Raw genomic sequence first — 21,247 nt, forward strand, 5'->3', positions numbered from 1 at the left:
TACAGCTGGGGCCTGAGCAGCAGTCAAGTCTGTGGGTACATTTTGCCTGTGACCTGCAGGTTTTGTGAGGTCCTTTTATAAATACACTTATGTGCCTGCTGTGCCTTTCCTCACCCTTGGGCAGGGGTATAGCCAGCCCTCTGTTTTTTTGGGACAGGGCAATGCATCCCCCCTCCCCTCCTGTGCACTAAAAATATTAGCTTTGCTGGTGGGGATGCTGAAGCGCTGCTAGCCAAAGAAATTTGGTGCCTGAGCCGCTCCCCTCCTGCTGCAGGAATTTAGAAGTCATCACAAGGAGTCCTGGCATCTGCGGCTGGAGCCACACCTCTGACTTTTTATTTATTTATTTGTTGCATTTGTATCTCACATTTTCCCACCTCTTTGCAGGCTCAATGTGGCTTACAATACATCATGGATGGTGGAAATATACAAGAAAATAAACATTTAGTATTTCAGAAGGATCTTGGGTACATGATAATGATAAAGCATGATAACAGTATAACAAGCAAGTATTATAAGACAATTCTGGATATATGTGGAGGAGTTCACATTTGTTGATCTTTGTTGTATGCCTTGTTAAAGAGATGGGTCTCCAGTAGTTTGCGGAAGTTAGTTCATGGATCGTTCTTAAGTTGCAGGACAGCGCGTTCCAGAATTGTGTGCTCAGGTAGTAAAAGGTTGAAGCATGCATTAGTTTGTATTTTAGACCTTTACAGTTGGGGAAGTTAAGATTGAGGAACGTGCGGGATGATGTTTTAGCATTCCTGGGTGGTAAGTGTATCAGGTCTGACACGTAGGCTGGAGCGTCTCCGTGAATGATTTTGTGAACTAAGGTGCATATTTTGAACGTGATGCGTTCTTTAGGTGGGAGCCAGTGTAGCTTTTCTCGCAGGGGTTTAGCACTTTCATATTTTGTTTTACCGAATATGAGTCTTGCTGCTCTGTGTTCTGAGCTGTCTGAAGTTTTTTTTAATTATTTGCTCTTTGCAGCCTGGCCTTGTCTTTTAAACTCCCAGGTATTGACTCCGCCCCACCCTCCCAGCTCCCTTCCTTCCGGGGCGGGATCAGTGCTCTAAGGTGGCCCAGGCTAGTTAGAGAGGGACTTTTCTTAGGGGTGAGGGACAGTGTTCTATAAACCCCCTCACGTGGTAATACAAAAACGGGGAATACAAAAACGCGGGAGGTGGTGGCGATGAAAACAGTAACGGAATTCAAACATGCATGGGATGTGCATAAAGGAATCCTATGCAGAAGGAATGGATCCTCAGAAGCTTAGCTACAATTGGGGGGCAGAGCAGGTGGGGGGAAGAGGGGTTGGTGGTTGGGAGGCGAGGATAGGGGAGGGCAGACTTTTTTTTATATGGTCTGTGCCAGAGCCGGTGATGGAAGGCAGGACAGGTGGTTGGGAGGCAGGAAAAACTGCTGGGCAGACTTATTCGGTCTGTGCCCTGAGAAAGACAGGTACAAATCAAGGTAAGGTATACACATGAGTTTATCTTGGGCAGACTGGATGGACCGTGCAGGTCTTTTTCTGCCGTCATCTACTGTGTTACTATGTTACTATGTAATAGTGGTACATGAGCAAATGTTGTACCATATTAATAACAACAAAGGAATGGATATTAACAATCAGTTGGGTATATGTACAATTATTGGTTAAGGCACTGCATTGAACAACATATCTAAGAACAGTAAAGGAGACTAGGAATATATATTAACAACTATTTGACAAATGATCTGATCTCCACAGGATAATGTAGCATAATAAGAAAAACGTTGCTAGGTCAAATGATAAGAATAAAAATAGAAATAAAAAACAACACTTAAATTTTTAACAATAACTTTTCAAACAAAAAGGGTGAAAACTGAAAGTCTTCTATATAGGTGCCCACACCTCTCGCTTGTAACATTATTACATTACCTGTATTGTAAATAAACCTTTTAAAAGTTGAATATATGATCTTTTATGTTCCGAACACATGTTCTTAAACCTTGCAGTGCAGGTTAATGTAATTTCACAAATATAATATTTAATTCCCCCCCCTTTTTTTTTTTACAAATGTAAATCTTATTACCTTATAGGTAATTGGTGGAGAATAGAATATAGAATCAATATATATATATATATATATATATATATATATATATATATTTCAACACAAATAACATTTAATGTAACTGTCCTGTTTCGGTTATTGGTGAGCCCTTAGGTTCCCTGAGGCCCCGCAAGACCTCCGAGGACAGCCGCGCACCCCGAATCTTCACCCGCAGCGGCCGCCGTTCACCAAGGGTTGAGCCCCCAGCTGCAGGCGGTCAGCAGGACTGCTGGAACCGCGGGGTGACGGCCGGCCTGGCTGGTAGTCAGCAACACAGTCTCTGAAGGGCAGCTAGCAAGGACGGCTAGCACTGAAGGGGAATACAGTCTCTGAAGGTGGCTAGCGGACGGCTAGCTCGAAGCGGAACACAGTCTCTGGAGGTGGCTAGCAAGGACAGCTAGCGTGACGAGGAACACAGTCTCTGGAGGTGGCTAGCAAGGACGGCTAGCCTGAAGAGGAACACAATCCCTTGGAGGTGGCTAGCAAGGACGGCTAGCCCGAAGAGGAACACAGTCTCCGAGGGCTGCTGGCAGGGACGGCCAGCACGGCAAAGGAACACAGTCTCTGAAGGCTGCTGGCAAGGACGGCCAGCAAGTCAAAGGAACACAATCTCTGAAGAATCAAGCTTCCCAGATCCGTGGCGTCGGCTTCGGACAAAAGAACCGGAAGCCCTGGACTCTTCCAGTCTGTCCATTTAAATTTAGCGCCAATCCGCCCCTCCCACGGAGAGAGAACCAATCCCCGAGTCCTGGCAGACAATAGGGGGCCCGATTGGCCGAACTGCCCTGCAGGTGGAGTCCCAGCGCCGGTGCTCCAATCCGGCGCGAGGGGCGGAGCTTCTGCGCTGATCCGCCCCTAGCCAGGGTGATGCCGATGCCGGAGCCGCCATTTTGGCCGGCGTGCTTCCTCCTCCGAGGCCGGCGTTCGGTCCAGCGGACCGCCGGCCTCGGTTTGACCCGTGGCAGCATCGGCTGCCGTGGAGGTCCGTCTCCACCCCCCTGGACGCTGCGCCGCCCGAGGGCCATCGCCTGCCCCAACGGGGGCACAGGTAGGAGCGGGAGACATGACAGTAACAAAGGCAGAGCTGAAAAACAATCTTTAAAATTCACTTTTATTACAGAGGGGATTAGCACATTGTTGTAGACGTTTGAAGGGTACCTGAAAGGTGCTTAAGTGTGTAATAGAAATTTGCTCAGGCAGTAGACATTTTTTTTTTCTAATTTAGCTCACACCTTTTCAATAGTTGCTCATGCTGTGTTGGTCAGGTACAGCCGGTATTTTCCTGTCCCCAGGGGACTTACAGTCCGAGGCCTAAATTTACAAAAAAGTCTGTAATGTGTTATTTACCATAGACCTCATTGTATGCAATGGTACTTATTTACTAACATAGTAACATAGTAGATGATGGCAGAAAAAGACCTGCACGGTCCATCCAGTCCGCCCAACAAGACAAACCCACATGTGCCACTCTCCGTGCACACCCCACCCTGATCCGTACCAGTCCTCCCCAGGCCACAGACCGTACAAGTCTGCCCAGCACTATCCCCGCCTCCCAACCACCAGCCCCGCCTCCCACCACCAGCTCTGGCACAGACCGTATAAGTCTGCCCAGCACTATCCCCGCCTCCCAACCACCAGCCCCGCCTCCCACCACCAGCTCTGGCACAGACCGTATAAGTCTGCCCAGCACTATCCCCGCCTCCCAACCACCAGCCCCGCCTCCCACCACCAGCTCTGGCACAGACCGTATAAGTCTGCCCAGCACTATCCCCGCCTCCCCCCACCGGCTCTGCCACCCAATCCCAGCTAAGCTCCTCACTTGTCTTAATAGCTTAAACACACAGTGACACTTTTTAGTAAATCTAGCACGGTTTGCACGTAAGGGCAATGCAAGGTGAAGTGATTTGCCCTGATTGTCAGCCGTCTGCTGCACAAAATCAAACCTATGCACTTGTGTCTTGGTTTTTGCCATTCTTAGTTTGGATTGAATCAGCTGATACTTCTCCTCTTGCAAATTTTTGGCTTCTCAGGTCCTCATCAGTGTCAGGCTACAGAATCTCTTTTCCAAGAACCTCGTCACCCAAAGACTGCTGACACAGCTTTCCCTAGCTTGTGTTGACTGTTATTGATTGCCACTAGATTTTTTTCCATAATAAAATTATCCATTAACAGGTTTTTGGATGTTTAGAGGGGTAACATGTCAGTTACAATTTCTTTAATTATGGTGATTCCATTGAGTGAAGAGACACTAAGAGAAACCAGTCAAGGACAAGGGGAAGGGGAGATGAGGAACTCGGTCTTCACTGACGAACCAACTAGACGTGTTCTCGATGTGAATTTCAAGCACGGCCATGACCTCTCTTGCACCTGTTCGCCAGGTAGGTGCTACAGTACCTTAAAGCTGTTGATAAATTGACACACGGATTTGGTGATTCTCATTTCTGTTCCGATGTTTAACTTCTTGGATAAAGTAGTGCATAATTTGACATTTATATTCTGCCTCAATCATAAGTTCTAAGCAGATGACAAGTGGCATACCAAACTACAATAAATAATATAGAAAGAAACATGCTTATGATAAATGTAAGCATAGTGATGACTACTGAAACAAAACCTGAATAGTTATACTTTCATCGAAAGATACAAGTAAGAAATAAAATGAAAGGAAAATAAGATGATATCTTTTTATTGACTAACATCTAATTTTCCTTTTTGTTTTCTTTTGTTTTATTTCTATGTATGATGTAGAGAATGACATGGGGACAAAGTTTGTCCCCGTCCCCGTGAGTTCTCTGTCCCCACCCCATTCCTGCAGGTTCTGTCGCCGTCCCCATCCCATCCCTGCAGGTCCTGTCTCCGTCCCCGCCCCGTTCCCACAGGTTCTGCCCCCATCATCGCCCTGTCCCCATGGGCTCTGTCCTCAGCTGCAGAAGCCTCAAGCAATTATGATTTTATATTTAAATCTTTTTATTAAAGTATAAAAAGGAACAATAAACTGTGCAACTATTGTGTATAAATTACAAAATAGAAAACAATAATAACAGCGAGCAGCTATAATAACCCTCCTTCCCACCACCCTCTACCCTTCCAACCCCAACAATAGCTGATTTCTACTACCCTAAGGAATCCTAATGCGCCCTATTAAAATGTCCAGGGGTACAAAATACAACCCGTTCTGTATGCCCTAGCGGGGGAGAAATATGACTTATGAAGCACTGCTATGACTTTTAATCTGTGGATGAATAAGAAGTCATCAACAATCTCATCTTCGAAGATGTGCTGGTAGCAGGATATACAGGATCCCCCCATGCAAATTTTGCTAGTTGTGGCCAAAATGTTTGCTTGTTTTTCCAAAAAAATCAAAGGGAAAGGGAAGGGAAATGGGACTTGATATACCGCCTTTCTGAGGTTTTTGCAACTACATTCAAAGCGGTTTACATATATTCAGGTACTTTTTTTGTACCTGGGGCAATGGAGGGTTAAGTGACTTGCCCAGAGTCACAAAGAGCTGCAGTGGGAATCGAACTCAGTTCCCCCGGGATCAGAGTCTGCTGCACTAACCACTAGGCTATGCCTCCACTCATTCCACCAATAAGAGCCAACCTCATCAGTGATGTCACAATGGCTCACTTCTGATATTGTGATGTCATAAGGGAAAGGGAAATGGGACTTGATATACCGCCTTTCTGAGGTTTTTGCAACTATATTCAAAGCGGTTTACATATATTCAGGTACTTATTTGTACCTGGGGCAATGGAGGGTTTAGTGACTTGCCCAGAGTCACAAGGAGCTGCAGTGGGAATTGAACTCAGTTCCCCAGGATCAAAGTCCACTGCACTAACCACTAAGCTACTTCTCCAAAGTATTGTTGTCTGCTTCACAAACATAAATAACAGTCCAGTTCGTTAACAGGCTTCAAAGTAGAAAATGACACGGGGACAAAGTTTGTCCCTGTCCCCATGGGTCTTCCCTGCCCCTTCACTGTGGGCTCTGCCCCCCTCTCCATCCTTTCGGTTACTGCAGGTCCCCGTCCCATTCTCTAGTGCGATGTTCTCTTTGATTTCTCTTAGAAGCATGGGGCAGAGATGGTTGGTGTCTGATCACCAGCAAATAAAAACTAAAAAAAAGTTTGCCAAGGCTCCTCTAATGGTGAACCCAGTGGGTTACTGAACGCTCTTCATAAGCATGAGTGAAAAATGAAATGGAGTGGAGGAGTGGCCTAGTGGTTAGGGTGGTGGACTCTGGTCCTGGGGAACTGGGAAACTGAGTTCAATTCCCACTTCAGGCACAGGCAGCTCCTTGTGACTCTGGGCAAGTCACTTAACCCTCCATTGCCCCATGTAAGCCACATTGAGCCTGCCATGAGTGGGAAAGCGCAGGGTACAAATGTAACAAAAATAAAATATAGATACTATTGGAGATTCTACATGGAATGTTGCTATTCCACTAGCAACATTCCATGTAGAAGGCTGCGCAGGCTTCTGTTTCTGTGAGTCTGACGTCCTGCACGTAGGTGCAGGACGTCAGACTCACAGAAGCAGAAGCCTGCGCGGCCACATTGGTGATCTGCAAGGGCCGACTTCTACATGGAATGTTGGAATAGCAACAGTGGAGGAGGAGTGGCCTAGTGGTTAGGGTGGTGGACTTTGCTCCTGAGGAACTGAGTTCAATTCCCACTTCAGGCACAGGCAGCTCCTTGTGACTCTGGGCAACTCACTTAACCCTCCATTGCCCTCATTGCCCCAGGTACAAATACGTACCTGTATATGTAAGCCGAGCCTGCCATGAGTGGGAAAGTGCGGGGTACAAATGTAACCAAAAAAAAGGAAAACTAGAACCGTGTCTTCTGTCATTTTTGCTGCAGTCCGAGGGCAACCTCTGGCTGGGGGACTTCGTGCCGTGCTAAGTGCACTTCTGTCTCCTGGCTAATGTTCCTCTTGCAACAATTAGATCATAGTAGCCGGGCTCCAGCATAAAGCACTTATGTTTCATTGCCCAGTTCTCTTTCTAGTAAGGAAATACATGATCTACAATGCTCTCTCTTGTGAGCACAAGCTATGTCACTCAAGCGGGGGGAGTCCATGTATTTTGTTAGTACAAAAGGTCAGTGTTCATTTTGGGCTCCTATTGTTTCAGTCGATATGGAACCCCCCCCCCCCTCCTCCTGCCTTCAAATCCAGTTATACAAAAGTACATTGTGCAATCTATCGGAGACTCTGGGGAAGGGACAACGGATCAATGTACATTGTCACCTCTATTGAGAAGAGCCCTGTCCATGAAAATAGATTTCCATCAATCTTTGTTTTTTCTGTTTTTTTGGGGAGCTTGTCCTATGTGCAGTCCAGGGGCGTAGCCAGACCTCGGCGGGAGGGGGGTCCAGAGCCCAAGGTGTGGGGGGGGGGCATATTTTAGCCCACCTCCCCCAGCTGCCGACCCCCCCCTGCCGCTGACCCTGACCCGCCACTTTCGCCCCCTTGCCGCCGCAAGGTACCTTTGCTGGTGGGGATCCCCAACCCCTGTCAGCTTTAGTCTTCTTCATCGCCGTTCTCCAACGTGTTCGCTGATCTGTGCTGCGAGTCCTGACGTTCTGCATGAAGAAGACTTAAGGCTGGAGGGGTTGGGAACCCCCGCCAGCAAAGGTACCTTGCGGCGGCAGGACGAAAGTGGCAGGGGAGGGTCAGCAGGGGCGTTCGAAAGTAGAGGGGGCCAGGACTAAAGCTGCGGGGGGGGTCCCATGCCCCCATGGCCCCACCTAGCTATGCCCCTGGTGCAGTCATTTTGATATGAGTGGAGCCAGCCCTGTCTGTCACCAGACATTAGATGTCTGTCTAGGGTGACAAGTTGCTGGGGATGGGTGTGTGCCATAGCCAGCAGAGACAGCACCAGGGAAGCTCCGTAAAGCTGCCGTCAGGAGTGGACCATGGAGCATTAGCACGCGTGGATGGGACATTCTTCTGTGTTTTATGTTTAGTCTTATATTGAATGCCAAAAATTGAGGAAATATCTAACTAATTAACTTATACCCCTAGTTTCAAATCACTTATACTAAGGTATATAAATCATAAAAAGAAAAACTGTATATTAAATGATTTTGCTTTCAAAAATGTATACATTTAAATTTAAATGCAATGTGCTCATGAGGTTCACACATCAGTCATTATAAAAATGACTGGCTGAGTAGAGAACTATTATCAGACTCCTGGCGCTCTCAAAGACCCCCATACGTGGACCCACATTGTGTTATCATTCAAAACCCAAAGCACATGAACAACGTAAGGTTTCAACAATAATGCAGAACAAAAATATAATATAAGTATGTACGTGTAAAGAATAATGCTCAAATGATTTTGCATTCAAATAAATCCTAACATCCCATCGTCTCAATAATGAGTACCACACTACAGTTTTATCTAGAACATTGTATCGTCTGCATTATTCATTGTTCATTGGCTGCGTTATGCGAAGTCCATCCTGCAATGATCTTATAATCGACACTGTATCAGTACTTATCTGTGTGATCTTAAAGTGTTGTTGAGGACGCCGGTAAGTGGAAGCCTGGGACAAAACTCAGTCCAGATGGTGTTCCCCCCCCCGAATTCATGATAAATAAAAGAAGGAAATATTATCATGATTAAACAGTCCCAAAATGTATATCCTCAACTCAAAACCAAAGTATGAAAGGGCAACACCACTACGAGAAAAGCTACACTGGCTTCCACTTAAGGAACGCATCACTTTTAAGGTATGCACACTAGTCCACAAGATCATTCACGGCGAAGCCCCAGCCTACATGTCCGAGTTGATTGACCTACCACCCAGAAATGCTAGGAGATCTTCCCGAACGTACCTCAACCTCCATTTCCCTACTTGCAAGGGCGTGAAATACAAGACGCTACACGCGTCAACCTTTTCTCACACGAGCATGCAGCTTTGGAACACACTGCTGCGCAACTTAAGAGCGATCCACGAACAAGCATCCTTCCGCAGATTACTGAAGACCCATCTATTTGAAACAATTTACGGAAAGAACCAAAACACATAGAGTCCACACTCACTGTTCATCAATGCATCATACATCCACTTATGATCTGCCATCCCCCATAATTCCACATTACTCATACAATTACTCACAGAAATATGTACACCATGTGCCTTTGTGTCTTAACACTGCCCTTAAGCTTCCCATTGTCTCCTCCCAATGTCTCAATGTTGATGTCCCATTGTGATATTCCTAATGATAATTCGATTATCTCGCATACCTTGTACAATATAACCCATAACCAAGTTGTAACAAATGTATTTTCATTATTCTTATTGTAAGCCACACTGAGCCCTCAAAGAGGTGGGAAAATGTGGGATACAAATGCAAACAATAAATAAATAAAATAAATAAGTTGAGTTTCAATATATTCCTTGGCACCAGCTGAGTTTCAATAATCTTCTTCACTACTACCACTACTCAACATTTCTAAAGCGCTACCAGACTTACGCAGCACTGTACAGTCAAATATGAAGAGAGACAGTCCCTGCTCAAAAGAGCTTTCTTCAGGAGGAGATATTCAAATGGGAACTCTAAACTGTTCATACAGACATTATACAAAGTATTATATCCTACGTTCGTAAGGCAGAATTATCAAATAAAATGAACCTTGAACCTTCGAGGCCCTATCCTATGGGCTCGCTCGATGCAAAGAGGGCCCCCGCTTGTTGAGGGTTTGGGAGAGCCTTGTTTCAAGGAATCCTCTAAGCTCAGCATCTGCGATAGATTCCGGTAATCCACCTCGAAGCAGATTTTGAAATTTTTGTTTTATCCAGAAATGCTTCAACCACTGCCACCACTTCTGCCGTAATTTCAGTGGTCCGTACAGCACCTGTGGTTGGCGAATCGGGCCTCGCAGTCCACCATCTTGGGTTCTGCAGCCTGGCCATGGTCTTTGTCTTTTTGCAATGGTTTTGACGACATAGAAACCCAATTTTGCAGGACGTCAGACTCACAGAAACAGAAGCCTGCGTGGCCGCGTTACTAATCTGCAAGGGCAGACTTCTACTTGGAATGTTGCTAGTGGAATAGCAACATTAACATTCCATGTAGAATCTCAAATAGTAGCAACAGAATCTCAATAGTAGCAACTTTCCATGTAGAATCTCAATAGTAGCAACTTTCAATGTAGAATCTCCAATAGTAGCAACTTTCAATGTAGAATCTCCAATAGTAGCAACATTCCATCTAGAATCTCCAATAGTAGCAACATTCCAGAATCTCAAATAGTAGCAACATTAACATTCCATGTAGAATCTCAAATAGTAGCAACAGAATCTCAATAGTAGCAACTTTCCATGTAGAATCTCCAATAGTAGCAACATTCCAGAATCTCAAATAGTAGCAACATTCCATCTAGAATCTCCAATAGTAGCAACAGAATCTCAACATTCCATGTAGAATCTCAAACAGGGAAATGGAAATGGGACTTGATATTTTGCCTTTCTGAGGTTTTTTGCAACTACATTCAAAGCAGTCTACATATATTCAGGTACTTTATTTTGTACCAGGGGCAATGGATGGTTAAGTGACTTGCCCCAGGGTCACAAGGAGCTGCAGTGGGATTTGAACCTGATTCTCCGCACCTGAACCTGCTCAGTCTGTCTCACTTATACTTTCCATTTCTTCCAGTCTCGCAGCTCGCCACCTCCCTTCAGCCTTGTGACTCTCTACTTCCTTCCAGTCCCACGGCGTTCCCCTCCCCCCCCATGTCCTTCCCTCTGCTGGAGTGTTTGCAGTAGGGTGCACATGCATGTTGATTTGCACACGTGTGCTGCTGCTTGCCCACAAAGAGATAAATGTATTTTAAAGACAGATGGGTGTTGCTAAGTTTGGAGTAATTCCAGCAAGGAAAAGTTCTCTTACCATGTGCTAAGTCCCAAATTGCAGAAACAATGATGATGAATGTTCACCTCAGAAGGGGAACAGGGACAGATATGCTAAAGACATTAAAATAGGTCAGACATTATAAATAATGTAGAGGATGCCTTTCCCAGTTGAAAAAAAGTTTTCGAGGGTCATGGTGTAAGGTTGCCAGGGGACAGACCTAGAATTAACAGAAGGATATATTTCTTAAAGAAGATAGTTCCATAAATCTATCTCCAAGGGGAGGTGGTGGAGGTTGAGACTGTAACTAGATTTAATTCTGGAAAAGCCTGAGATAGAAGTTTTAGGTGCAAGGAAAGGGATGCGGAGTTAAGCCTGAGAACTTGTAGGCTTTGTGCTGTTATATTAGGCAAGGTGGGTCTCGCAGTCTTAACCTGCTGCTGTGTTCTTTGTTTCTATGAACATTATTATTTAGCTTATGCCTTTCTAGTGGTAGCTCAAGGTCAGCTATATTCAGGTATTTTCCTGTAGATTTACAATCTGAGGGGGGGGGGGTCTTTTATTAAGCCTCATGGTAGAAATCAGCTGGCAGTAATCGCCGAGATGCCCATTATATTCCTATGGGTGCCTCGGTAGGGTTACCATATTTGGTCCCCCCCAAAACAGGACACATGCCCTGCCCCACCACACCCGTCCCCTTTTGCACCTTGCTCCGCCCCTTTCACACCCTCACACCACCCCCTGTCACATATTCCCCTCCCCCCTGTCACATACGCTGTCACCTCCCCTCCACTCCCTTCCCCGTCACCCCCCTTCCCTTACCTTACTCTACTGCCCTGGTGGTCTAGTGACCTCTTTGGGGCAGGAAAGAGCCCCCTCTTTGCTGCCCGGAGTGCTGCCCTGCATCCTGTTGCTGATCTCGGCGCCGATTCAAAATGGCGGAAGAGGTGACTAGACCCAGGGCAGTAGAGTAGTAAGTAAAGGGAGGGGAGAGCCGGGAGGCTAGCACAGGATGGCCCACCCGCCCGCCAGCCTGCCCGTTTGTCCAGAAATCCGGACAAATGGGCAGATTGGCAAAACCTGCCTGGTTGCCCAGACATGTCCTCAAAAAGAGGACATGTCCGGGCAAATCCGGACATATGGTCACCCTGTGCCTTGGCCTTTACTGCAGCTTAGTAAAAGACCCCCTAAGTTTGTACTTGAGGTACAGTGATTTGTTCAAGGTCACAAGGAACAGCAGTGGGATTTGAACCCTGGACTGGTTCAGAGCTACTGCTCTAGGCTAATCCTCTGGAGGCTTAGCCATATTAGGGTTACCATTCGTCCGGATTTCCCCGGACATGTCCTCTTTATGAGGTCATGTCCGGGGCGTCTGGCGGATTTTGCCCTCATGCACGTTTGTCCGGATTTCTGGACAAACGTGGGCGCGGGCTGACGTGCGTACGTGCATGCATGCAGGCAGGCGGGTGGGCGATCGGCGCCGTGGGTCTGATCTCATCTCCCCTTCCCTTCCGTACCATGTTCCCTGGTGGTCTAGTGACGTCTTTGGGGCAGGAAAGAGCCCCCTCTTTCCTGCCTGGAGCGCTGCCTCCCTTGTCCATCATCCTTCTCGGTCTGGGCTGGGGATTCAAAATGGCAGCTGAGAGTTGAAGTCTCGCGAGGCCGCTTCAACTCTCGGCGGCCATTTTGAATCCCCAGCCGAGACCGAGGAGGATGCAGGCAAGGGCAGGCAGCACTTCGGGCAGGAAAGATGGGGCTCTTTCCTGCCCCGAAGACGTCACTAGACCACCAGGGCTAGATAGTAAGTGAGGGGAGGGTATGTGATGGAGGGGTGCAGGGGGGGGTATGTGACGGGGGGGCGGGGAGGGGACTATGTGACGGGGGAGGGGAATAGGGGGCGGAACAAGGACCTGAAAGGGGTGTAGTGGGGCGGGGTATGGGTGTGATGGGGCGGGGCAGGGGCCGTGACATGTGTCCTCTTTTTCAGAGGACAGAAAATGGTAACCCTAAGCCATATGCTTGAACTGAATCGGCTTAAGCCAGGACATGTCTCAATCTATCCCACTAGCTACTACTACTACTACTCAACATTTCTAAAGCGCTACCAGACTTACGCAACGCTGTACAGTCAAACATGAAGAGAGACAGTCCCTGCTCAAAAGAGCTTACAATCTAAAGGACATAACAACAGAGACAATCAAATTAGGACAGCATAGTAGGGACAGACTAATAGATCTAAACAGCTAAAGACAATTAAGGTATGCAAATGCATAATACAGACAGATTGGTAGTGGTATTGAATAGAAGAGTAATGGTTAGGTTAAGTGCCAAAAGCAGAGTCGAAAAGATGGGCTTTGAGCAAGGATTTGAAGATGGGTAAGGATGGGGCCTGCAGAGCCGGTGGTTGGGAGGCGGGGCTAGTGCTGGGCAGACTTATACGGTCTGTGCCCTGAAAATGACAGGTACAAATCAAGGTAAGGTATACACAAAAAGTAGCACATATGAGTTTATCTTGTTGGGCAGACTGGATGGATTGTGCAGGTCTTTTTCTGCCGTCATCTACTATGTTACTATGTTTCTGATACAGGCAGAACAGCAGGTAACACACTTCGTGCCACTGAAGCTTGTTCTCACTTTGTTCCTACAGAAATACATTTGCTGCATGCAGCGTCTTCATGTAAATTAGCAGGTCTCCTGGTAGCTTCCACGCTGTGGCTAATGGAGGACTCTCGTCCCCGGGCAGATGGGCTCCATAGCTGCTCAAGACCCTTAAAGGTCAGAATCTTTTCTGACACTAGAACAAGCGATAATTGAGCCTCGCTGTAATCATTGCTTAGCTATACAACCTTCCACTTTCTCACTTATACACTTAGGCCTGGAAAGGTTGGCACCCGCTAATTAAATCCCTTGGGAAACGTTCTGAATTTACTGTTCAAACTTTTATGAGAAATACAAGAGAATACAAACAGAAGAGAGGAACACCGTGTTTCATGGGCCAGGAATAATTAAAGCGGTTGTGTATTCCCACGCTGGCTTGCTCTGCCCTCAGTCTGTTTTCCTCTCTTTCGTTCGGTAGGATTCTGCGGATGCTAATTCTGAACTCTCTCATCTTGAATTTTGGAATGCCTTTCGTTAGGCTGAAACCTATAGGGTCGAAGGCAATGAAAGGTTAAAGCTCTGCTTCCCACCAGGGGGCGTAGCCAGACACCCAATTTTGGGTGGGCCTGGGCCCAAGATGGGTGGGCAGAAGAACTCCGCTTCGTCCCACAAGTGATTCGGTCTCTCCCTCTCTCGCCTGAATGCCATATGGTCGCTGAAACATCCCCCCTCCCCCACACACCCTTTAAGTAGTAGATTTTCACTGGCAGGGAGTAGCAACTAATACACACTGCTCATGTTGGCCCCACAGCCTTCCCTCTGATGCAACTTCCTGTTTCCTTATAGGCGGGAATACATCAGAAGGAAGGCTGTGGGGCCGGTGCGAGTAGTATGTATCAGTTGCTGCTCGCTACAGGCGAAGGTCTGCTATTTATAAGGTATATAGGAGGGACAGTTGTTGGGAGTTTTCAGCTGGTGGGGTGTGGGGATCCTTGCCAGCAGCATCATAGGTGTGCTGCTACTGGGTGGCCCTGAGCCCAAAGTGGGTGGGCCTGGGCCCACCCGGGCCCACCCTTGGCTACGCCACTGCTTCCCATGATGAATATGCATGAGATAAGACGGGCAGTAGAATGGGCTGGACCAGTGGGGCCGAGGACCAAGCACTGTTTAGTTCAACACAGTTCAAGGAGCCAAACTAACCAGCCCAACCCTGCCCCTAGTGGTGACTAGGGGGCAGGGTTGGGCTGGTTTGTTTGGCTCCTTCGGCCAAGAAGCTGTTCCACTCTCCCTGGTCCATGGTACGCAAACCTAAGTCATGCATATTCATTGTGGTAATCCTGAAAGGCCGATTGGTTAGGTGTGTCTGAAGGAGAGTGTTGGGAAAGAGTGAGTTAAATGAAACCAGGGGGAGAAGTTCAATGTGGTGGAATGCGTTTGCAGGACGACTATCTGTGACTGAAATGGGATCACTTTCGCTCATTCTGCGCTTAGATTTCTAGTCATTCTCTGAGGTCCTTGGGATCTGCTAAGTATTAACAAGTGATACTTGAGTTAATAGTGAAGTGAGACCAACTCTTAAATATTTAATTATAAATCTGCTATTCTGGTAACTATTATCCCATGTGAGAATAGAAAACAGGATCATAGACCGCACCTATGGAAAAATATAAACAGGATGGAGTCAGTCCAGAGGGCGGTTACAAAATTAGTAAGCGGTCTTGAACACAAAAATTATAGGGACAGGCTTATGAACCTCAACATGTATACGCTGGAAGAGAGGAGGGAGAGAGGAGACATGATAGAAACGTTTAAATATCTCAAGGGCATTTATGTACAGGAAGTGAGACTTTTTCAAGTGAAGCAAAGCTCTGGAACAAGGGGGCATGTGATGAAGTTAAGAGGGAAGAGGGTTAGGAGTGATCTATGAAAGTAATATTTCACGGAAAGGGTGGTGGAGGTGTGGAATGGCCTCCCGGTGGAGGTTGTGGAGTCTAGAACTGTGTCAGAACTTAAAAAGGCATGGGATAAGCACGTGGGATCACTTAGGAAAAGGAAGAGTTAGGGGTTACAGAGGATGGGCAGACTGGATGGGCCATTTGGCCTTTATCTGCTGTCATGTTTCTAATTGGTGTGGATTCTGGGACAGAATAGAAACTGTTCTCGCTAGAATTTGGGGGTGGGGGGGGGGGGTCCTAGATCAACATAATTTTGATTTTTATTTCTTTATTCAGATCCGAGGTACTTTAACAAAGAAAGACAACAAACAACACAGTGTAATTACTGTAATAGATGATAAAATCCAGCAAATGGAAAGTAACTGAAACTATGGCCATATCCACCTAGACATATATATTTAATCTTCTTTTTTGAAACTGAAGAATACTTTTTTTTTTTTCTTTTCATTTCCTTCCACCCCACATCGTCGTGTCCAAGCAGGAGGACCTTCACTGGCCCAAGAGTGGTAGAAGCAGTCATCTTCCAGCTGTGCTTGGGTCTAAGTACAACCCAATACAACCCTACGCATGCCGCGTGCAATCCTAACTTGGATGTCTTCAAGGCAATACCATAGTCTGGGCCACAGGACTGGCCTTTGGCTGGTGAATTTAGTGCTGGATACCTACCAGAACCTTCCTTTTAAATCACAGCACAGTTACTGCATTGGCAGTGGGCCCAGACACTTTTGCTTTTCGTTTAATTTTTCATTTTGTTTTTTTCTGGTTGTGGCTCATTTTTTGTACAGTATTTTTATTTCATTTTTGTTACATTTGTACCCCGCTCTTTCCCACTCATGGCAGGCTCAGTGCGGCGGGCAGTGGAGGGTTAAGTGACTTGCCCAGAGTCACGAGGAGCTGCCTGTGCCGGGAATCGAACTCAGTTCCTCAGTTCCCCAGGACCAAAGTCCACCATCCTAACCACTAGGCCACTCCTCCACTTGAAATTAACAGTGGCGCTGGCCTTGGCCTGCTGGGTTTGAGCAGTTGCTGATTGCACCTACCTTGAATCAGCATTAATAGAGAGAGAGAGAGAGAGAGGGAGAAATTGGGAGAACCTGGGAGGGGTTTTTATTTGTAATAACCTAATTTTTTAAGCAAAACAAAAATGAACAATTTAATTCATTTTTGGTTTGTTTTGTTTTAAAAATGGAAGAAACTAATCTGGAGATTTTGTTAACATTTTCCATTTTGTATCAAAGCCATCCCTACACAGCATGGACAGTGGACAGTGGAAGTTCCTCAGGGGGCAGCTTATGGCCAAAAATCCTCCTCCTCTCCAGTTAACCTTGATGCTGCAGCCTCTACTGTAGTTGCTCCACCCCTTGGCCTCCGGTGGCGTAGCAAGGAGACAATTTTTGGGTGGGCCAACAGGTAGGTTGGGCGACCACTAGGGGTGCCAACATTTTGAAAGAGAACAACCTGCCACCTGGCGCATCTCCACCCGCATTGGGGGCAGGGTTGCCAGGTGGAAAATTTTTTTCCAGCCCAAAGGAGCCCAAAATCCAGCCCAAAACCCGCCCAAACTCAAACCCCGCCCCTGACACCCCCGCCCCCGCGTCATCACCCCGCCCCCGCCGTCATCAACCCCGCCCCCGCCGTCATCGGCCCCGCCTCCCCCGTCATCAGCCCCGCCTCCCCCATCATCGGCCCCGCCTCCCCGTCACTAACCCCGCCTCCCACGTCACTAACCCCGCCTCCCACGTCACTAACCCCGCCCAGAAACATCATTAACCCCGCCCACCGCGGCTGAAAAAGCCTGCGAAAAAACCGCCCCGAAGCCAAAAAGGAGCCCAAAAAACCGCAACCCGCCGCGGGCAAAAATTTCCCGCGGCGGGTCGCGGAAAACCGCCCAATTGGGCGGTAAAACCGCCCACCTGGCAACACTGATTGGGGGTAGCAGTAGGCCACATTGAGGGCTGGGGGCAGTAGGACAGCTTGTGCTCCTCAGCCCCCATTGAGACACAGTCCCTCATATGATATTAAAGTCAAATAAATTCTGCAGCCATAGAACCCCCGGGATGCAGCGTTAGAACATTAGCCCATAAAATTCATCATAGAAAGACATTTTCTGATTCTAGTGTAATCTCGGTAACCGCAATGTAAACCCCTCTCTGTACCAGGCATTTTGGGCTCGAGTCTATATATGGTGCCTAAATATTGGCACAGAAAAAAGCGCTATTCTATAAGTCGCGCTTAAAACTAGGCATGGTTTATAGAACAGCGCATATGCCTGGGAATCACATCTAAGTTTCGACACGACCATTTGCACCAACTGAAATGTAGACGCCTAAATTAGGTGCATATCACCGTATTCTATAACAACACGCGTAAATGCTAGGAAACCCCCATTCCACCCATGACCCTCCCATTTCTGTGCCCCTTTTAATTTTATTTTTTACTCATGCATAAAATTTAAGCATGGATCCCTTTGCCTACATTTATGCACCTAAGTTTCAATTACAGCTCGTGTGGAAAAGCTCTGGTGTGTCGTGTTTCTCCCCTTCTCCTACTTGGGACAGTGAAGAACTGTCAGGACCGACAGCTTCAGACCTCCTGTTGAATTTTCTACGGTAAAGGTAGGGGCTGCTTGTGTGCATCGCTCGGAGAACGGCTGTACATCACTTTGCATGTACATTTGTATGGTAATTAGCTCATTATATTGACTTTGCATACAATTTTCGTTAGCTGCTACCGTGACAGGAGGTTGGGAGGCAGGGCTAGTGGTTGGGAGGCGAGGCTAGTTATGGGCAGACTTCTACGGTCTGTGCCCTGAAAAAGGTAGATGCAAATCAAGGTCAGGTATACCTATAAAGAAGCACATATGAGTTTATGTTGTTGGGCAGACTGGATGGACCGTACAGATCTTTTTCTGCCGTCACCTACTATGTTACTATGTAGTACCACTAATTGCTTGTTAAAATGCCAATTAATGGCACTAGTTAGTTTGTTATTCAATTAAATTGTGCCTGCAAATTTGCACACACAATTTTTGACGAGCTTCAATGAATTAGGGGAATTGTGAAGTAATACAAATATATATTTCAAGTCACTCAGAACCTAGAGCACATCCATCATGCCAACTCTGACTTGTAAAACAAGGATCCCACCTGTGAAAGGGCAGTGCCCTAAATATTATGCTGGGGCCCTCAAATATTTATTTATTTATTTATTTATTACATTTGTACCCCGCGCTTTCCAACACATAGCAGGTTCAATGCGGCTTACATAGTAAATAGAATTACAAAGTCTTGAAGGAGAATATTACAAATTGTAGTAAACATAGTAATAGTGGGGTTTTAAGGATATGTAAATTGAACATGGAAAGGTAAACAAAGATAGGATGAGCAAAAGGAAAAGAGATTGGGAGGGGTAAGGAGTAGGGAGGATGGAGAAGAAAATGATTGGGGGATGAGCATAAGGAGATTGGGAGACATGGTCTAAGGTATAATAATCGTTGGGACAGGAGTCATGTGGGTGGGCTTAAAAAGTTAAGTTGGGTCGTTGGGGTAAGCTTTCTTGAAGAGATGGGTCTTCAACATTTTTCTGAAGGGTAGATAGTCGTTGATTGTTCGGATGGATCTTGGTAGAGCGTTCCAAAGCTGGCTGCCCAAAAAGGAGAAACTGGATGCATAGGAGGTCTTGTATTTAATTCCTTTGCAGTTGGGAAGGTGTAAATTGAGGTAAGTACGTGAAGACCCTGATCTGTTTCTGGTTGGGAGGTCGATCAGGTTATTCATTTAGTTAGGGGATTCTCCATATATGATCTTATGAACCAGGTGTGAGAAAATGGAACAAAACAAATTATTACAGAACGCTAGAAAATGAATACTAATGTAATACCTGGCCTCAGTCACACACACAGAACACAAAAGCCAAATAAAGAATAAGTGACCATATACTAGAAACGAAAATTAAGCTGAAACTCCCCAAAGCCAGACCTTGCATGTAATACAACACAGAATAGAAAGATTTGCATTTCCTGTAGTACTGTGCAAAATACAAAGATAACACATGTTAAGGACAGGTGACCAGGCACTGAAGCAGGCATAGCCTAGAAGGGGGCTTTGGGGGACCCCTCCCAAATTTCTGCTCTGGGCCCCAGTCATGTCTAACACCAGCCCTGACAGATGCACATTCCAGAATCTGTAATATTCTAATCAAGAAAATCCATTGGTCATTTTATTTTTCTAATTATGTTGGTCCCTGTCTCAGGTTTCTTCTTTCCTCTGTCTTCTCTTAACTCTCTTGCCAGGGTCTCCTGCCCATTTGACATTTCTTTTCTCTCCATGTCCACCATCCATCTCTCCTCTCTGTGACTGCACGTAAGGATAACTGTAATGCCTGAGCGTGATAGAGATTCTAGTAACATGGACATATGTATATTGACACTGATGTAAGGCCATTAACTTATTTCACCAACCCAAGCCAAACTAAACCAGGTATTTGTAAATCTGTATCAGTCTTCCCACCTGGCCCTCTGTTTCCAGTTGCCACTACTGGCTGTCATCCTGGCATCTTGATCCCTCCCTTCCCCCACCTCTTGTAGGACCAGTAAAGGGGTTACTCTACTGAACAAACATGTCAGTGGTACAAACAGCCAGGTGATTACCCCTCCCCTTTTTTAAGTTTAGGATATGAATCTGATATCTCCTTTCATAGCCTTGATAAAATGGACTTGGGTGAATTCACCGCTTATTTCTAGGATGAGCAGCATAAAATCTGTTTTACTTGGGATCTTGCCGGGTGCTTGGACCTGGATTGACTACTGTTGAAAATGGGATACTGGGCTTCAGTCTGTCCCAGTATGGCAAAGCTCATGGTCTTACATTCTTATAATAAGATTGCTTGATCCTGAAGGGATTTGGTACTGTGTATTTCTGAGGTCACTAATGTACTGGGGATCAATTCTTTTAGTCCTAATGGAGCTGCCAGAACTTAGGTACTTAGACCTCATGTAACAGTGGGTCTGGGACCCCCTGAAGGGAAATACAGAGATGTGGTTCCCGTCTGACTCCTAGACAAAGATTGAATGGGGAATTTTTTTTCCCAATTGTAACGTTAATGGCTATTGAAAAGCATTAACAGTATATCATCACCTTGAAGAATGAAAGCAAAGCAAAGGATTCTGCTCTCTGAAGGCCCAATTTATGGTTGAATGTACTAGGATTTTTCCCCATAGACACAAGGTAGGAAAAGCCCTTGACCTCTTTGATAGAAATGGGCTTCCAATGTAGCAAGTTGACAAGGCTGCCACTAATGTCATCTGTAAGGCCGTTCTTAAATATGTCTGTCCTGTTGGCTACTTAGCAGGCAATGATTTGAAGTTCATCTTGAGGGAAATGTCTCCAAATGGGTATGTTGGGTATGTTCTCAAACTCCTATGGCTGGTGGTAAGGTTTCAGACCCAAAATGGAAGCGCGGCAATTTGGATTTTGCCGCATGTCCATTTTCAGGGGGAAAAAAAGAGGCCTCTTTTACAGGCGCGCTGAAAAATGGATTGGCGCGCACCTAAAACCCGCGCCTACACTACCGCAAGCCATTTTTCAGCATGCCTTTGTAAAAGGGACCCCTATGTGAGTAGGTGTGTTGGTCATAGGCACAGAAAGATATAGTAGAATTGGAAAAGGTGCAGCGAAGGGCGACTAAACTGATAGCGTGGATGGGACGACTTCCCTATGAAGAAAGACTAAGGA

Source organism: Microcaecilia unicolor, chromosome 8, assembly GCF_901765095.1.
Source record: "Microcaecilia unicolor chromosome 8, aMicUni1.1, whole genome shotgun sequence".
NCBI classification, from domain to species: domain Eukaryota; kingdom Metazoa; phylum Chordata; class Amphibia; order Gymnophiona; family Siphonopidae; genus Microcaecilia; species Microcaecilia unicolor.